The sequence below is a fragment of the Oryctolagus cuniculus genome, chromosome 13, assembly GCF_051225735.1.
Source record: "Oryctolagus cuniculus isolate XC-2025 breed Fujian yellow rabbit chromosome 13, ASM5122573v1, whole genome shotgun sequence".
NCBI lineage: Eukaryota > Metazoa > Chordata > Mammalia > Lagomorpha > Leporidae > Oryctolagus > Oryctolagus cuniculus.
Window position 1 is genome coordinate 112,605,001 of NC_142879.1, and position 5,119 is coordinate 112,610,119.

Sequence of the window (5,119 nt, forward strand, 5' to 3'; positions counted from 1 at the left end):
TCGGCTGGATGTCTGGTGGGATCGCTCAGCCTGCACGTCTCCCACGGGACATGCCTTCACCCAGGCCTGGATTTGCGGGAGGGTCCTGCTCCTTGGTACTGTGCGTGCCTGATTGCCCCTTTGCCCGTGTTGTACCTACTGATATCTAGGAAGGAGCCATGATCATCTCTCACGATCACATCGAGACTGTGACACACACACACACACACACACACACACACACACACACACAGGGATGGATGGATAAAGAAGAGTGTGTGTGTGTTTGTGTGTGGCGATCACCGTGCTTACCCTGCCATGGGAGTGAGGGACAGTGAGGCTCACAGCATTTTTTCCTTTTTTGCTTGCACGTGTGCACCTGTTCCATCCTCTGCCGCTCTTCCAGGGCCAGAGCGCCCTGGCCCAGGCCCCATCCAGCAGATGAGAGATGGCTCTCTCCTGGCTCCCAACCCCCAACCCTGTGTAAGAATTTCCTGAAATGATTAGAAATGCAAATTGTGGCCATGTAGAGGGAGGAGATTCAGACACGTGTTGTGGCCTATGGCGTGGGACACAACATGAAGTGGGACTGCTTGTTTCTTGTTCTAAACACCACAAGGGGTAATCAGGGTTTGAAAAGGATTATTTGTGTGTTTATTGTGAGGCAGAGCATCAGAACAATCTCCATTTGAACATGATTATCCATCTCTCTCTCTCTCTCTCTCTCTCTCTCTCTCTCACACACACACACACACACACACACACTTCTCTATCCATCATTCATTTCATGTGAGGCAGGGCATCACAGAAATCCTGATTCATGATTCAAATACAGTGATTGATTTACTTGGAGGCCATTCAAACACCAGTATCTATTATCTGTGAGGCACAATGTGAGAGAAATCACAGTTCAAAAATGATTACTTATTTGGTTCACAGATATCTTCCTCCCCGTGATCTTACTTCGCCATCATGGGTGTGATGGGGGGGGGGGGGAACAAAACAAAACAAAGCATGCAGTTGCAGTTGGACTCTTTAGTACCAGGGTGCTGGAGAGCCATTTGAAATCGAAAAAAGGTCAGTAGGTGCAGAAGTTGAACACTAGGTGGCGCGTCATCACCCAGACCTGCCAAGGATAGGAATGCTGCTTACTCACTCAATCTTAGTGATCCTTTGGATCTTGCGAATGCTGTGTGTGTGGATATTTCAAAGAAATGAAGTATCGGAGTGGGGTGGGTGATCACTATGCCCTGGGGAGTTATGTTTGGGCTCCCCCTCCCCCTCCCCCTCCCCCTCCCCCTCCCCCTCCCCTCCCCTCCCCTCCCCCTCCCCCTCCCCCTGGCAGAACCTCACAAAAAATTCAATTCAAACATGACTATCAATCTACTGCGAGGCGGCGGAACAGGGGAAAAAGCACCAAACGGGGTTACCTATCCATCTCCCTCTCCCCGTTTCGTACACCGTCATCCATCCATCCTGAGGCAGAACATCAGAAAAATCACCAAACATGATTACTTATTTCTTTATTGCAAGGCAGAGCATCAGAAAAAATCTAAAATTCCTACATCATTATCTAACTCTTCATTCATTCACTCAATCATTCATTCATTCATTCCTTCATTCACTGAGAGGCAGAAATCTCAGTTCAAACACGATTATCTATCATCTATTGATTGATCAATCGATCTATCAATCAATCTAGAACATCAGGAAAATCATGAATCAAAAGCAATGATTGATTTGTTCATTGTGAGGCAGAGTACCAGAAACGCCATGATTCAAACATGATTATTTCAGGGGCGGTGCTGGGGCTTAGTAGGCTGAGCCTTTCCCTGAGGCACAAGCAGGCAGGCATCTCTTGTGGGCGTGCTTTTGCCCCTGCACACACGTGGGAGATGCGGAACAAGCTCCTGCCTTCTGGCTTCAGAGCAGAGCGACCCAGCCATTTGGGGAGTGGAGTGAGCCGGCAGATGGAAGACCTTCCTTTCTCTCTGTAACTTTGCCACAATAAATGAAAATCCTGTCTCTTTCACAGATTTACATTTGCACTCGGGCGATATGGTACTGTATTCCCATCCCCCCCTCCACCCCCCCCCCCCCAACACACACTAGCAGGGAGCTGGATTTCATGGAGCGCAGCCAGGACTCAAACCGCTGCTTTCTCCAAAGGGATGCCTATGTCAGGGGTGGGTGGTGTGTGAATCCACAGCACGACGATGACTATTTTTTTTTTTCTTAATCAAGGTTGGTATTACAGACAGACATCCTCCTTATAATCCTAATTTGCAATCATCCATGCCACACTGGGGGCGGGGGCGGGGCGCGGAAGGTGGGAGAAGTCATTTGAACTCAAAATGGAGTCTTTAGTGCCAGAGTATCAAGAGCCATTTTGAATCAAAAAGGAAGGTCAATAGGTGCAGAAATTGAACACTGGGTGGCGGGTCAGCACCCAGGCCTACCGTGGGGGAAGAGAGCTGCTTGCTCACTCAGTCGTAGTGATCTTTGGAAATCTGAAAAATGCTATGGGGGAAAAATATCGGAGTGAGGCAGTTGTGGGGGGGGGGTGTCATTATGTCCTGGTGAGTTACGTTTGGGATGCCTGCCACTTTGAGTTCTGCTTGGCGGCTCTGCTTAACATACAGCTTCCCATGAATAGATCCTTGGAGAACCTTTTCCTTATATGAAGGGAGACAGATGACATAGATAGGAGAGCCAGGAGCCAGTGGATGAAAAACCTCCCTCCCTCCCAACATGGTTATCTATCTATCTATCTATCTATCTATCTATCTATCTATCATGTATCTATCTAGAACATCCGAAAAAAATCACGATTCACAAATGAATATTGAGGCTGGCGCTGCGGCTCACTAAGCTAATCCTCCGCCTAGTGGCGCCGGCACACCGGGTTCTAGTCCCGGTTGGGATGCCGGATTCTGTCCCGGTTGCCCCTCTTCCAGGCCAGCTCTCTGCTGTGGCCAGGGAGTGCAGTGGAGGATGGCCCAAGTCCTTGGGCCCTGCACCCCACGGGAGACCAGGAGAAGCACCTGGCTCCTGCCTTTGGATCAGCACGGTGCGCTGGCCGCGGTGGCCATTGGAGGGTGAACCAACGGCAAAGGAAGACCTTTCTCTCTCTCTCTCTCTCTCTCTCTCTCTCACTGTCCACTCTGCCTGTCAAAAAATAAATAAAAATTTTAAAAGAATATTGATTTATCTGGAGGCAGAGCATCAAAAAGTACCCTTCCTTCCTTCCAAGGCAGAGTACCAGAAAAATCATGCATTTGGACTCAAAATGGAATCTTTAGTACCAGGAGAGCGAGAGCCATTTTGAATCTAAAAGGAAGGTCACTAGGTGCAGAAATTGAACACTAGGTGTTCTAAATCAATCAAGCCATCTTAAGAAATAAGTGCCCCACAGTAGCTGGGACTGGACCAGATCAAGACATCTTAGCAAGAAGGAGGAAGAGCCCACACTCCGATATAAGATGCTGATGTTCCAAATGGTGGGGTTTTTTTGTTTGTTTGTTTGTTTTTTTTGTTTTGTTTTGTTTTGTTTTGTTTTGTTTTTGGCAGGCAGAGTGGATAGTGAGAGAGAGAGAGAGAGAGAGAGACAGAGAGAAAGGTCTTCCTTTGCCGTTGGTTCACCCTCCAATGGCCGCCACGGCCAGCGCACCGTGCTGATCCAAAGGCAGGAGCCAGGTGCTTCTCCTGGTCTCCCGTGGGGTGCAGGGCCCAAGCACTTGGGCCATCCTCCACTGCACTCCCTGGCCACAGCAGAGAGCTGGCCTGGAAGAGGGGCAACCGGGACAGAATCCGGTGCCCCGACCGGGACTAGAACCCGGTGTGCCGGCGCCGCAAGGCGGAGGATTAGCCTAGTGAGCCGCGGCGCCGGCTTTTTTTTTTTTTTTTTTTTTCTCTTTAAAGAGCTTCTCCAGGGAACCTGTCTTCAGGAATTTTTCTTTCATAAGATCTATTTATTAGAAAGGAAGAAAGGAAGAAAGGTTGATTTTTTTTTTTTATTTACGTATTGGAATGAGTTATAGAGAGGCAGAGACAGAGACAGAGTCTTCCATCCCCTGGTTCACCTCCAGATGGCTGCTATGGCTGGAGCTATGCTGATCCAAAGCCAGGAGCCAGGAGCTTCTTCCAGGTCACCCACATGGGTGCAGGGGCCCAAGGACTTGGGCCATCTTCTGCTGCTTTCCCAGGCCATAGCAGAGAGCTGGATTGGCCCCAATACAGTGCAATCTTCATTTTTTTTTTTTTAAATTTAAAAGATTTATTTATTTGGGGCTGGTGCTGCAGTGCAGCGGGTTAACACCCTGGCCTGAAGCACCAGCATCCCATAGGAGTGCCATCAGACAGAAGACCTCTCTCTGCCTCTCCTCTCTCTGTGTGACTCTGACTTTCAAGTAAATAAATAAATCTTTAAGAAAAATTGATTTATTTATTTATTCACTTGAAAGAGTTACACACACAGAGAGAGGAGAGGCAGAGAAAGTGAGAGAGGTCTTTTGTCTGATGGTTCACTCCCCAATGGGCTGCAATGGCTGGAACTGTGCTGATCTGAAGCCAGGAGCCAGGAGCTTCTTCTGGGTCTCCCACAGGGGGTATAGAGGCTCAAGGGCTTGGGCCATCTTCCACTGCTTTCCCAGGCCATAGCAGAGAGCTGGATTGGAAGAGGAGCAGCCGGGACTCAAACTGGTGCACATATGGGATGCTGGCGCTTCGGGCCAAGGCGTTAACCTGCTGCACCGCAGCGCCGGCCCCCAGTGCAATCTTTCTTTAAAAAAAAAAAAAAAATCTTAAGGGAACTCGGCTCAGCTGTGACTCCGTGATCTGCTAATATGAGATCTATTTCCAGTCTCTCCTCCTCCATTTCCAATCCAGCTCCTTGTTAATTCACCTGGAAAGCCACGGGAAGATTGACCCACTACTTGGACCAGCTGGGAGAAGTGGAACAGATGAAGCTCCCGGCACCTGCCTCCTGGATTTGCCCTGGCCACCCAGAGCCCATCCAGCAGATGGAAGATCTCTCTTCCTCTCCCAACCCTCAGCCTGTTACCCCATAACTTTTCCACATACATAAGAGTAAATTAATTTTAAAAAGAATTGGCTAACTAAATCTCTGAAAGGGAGGGGG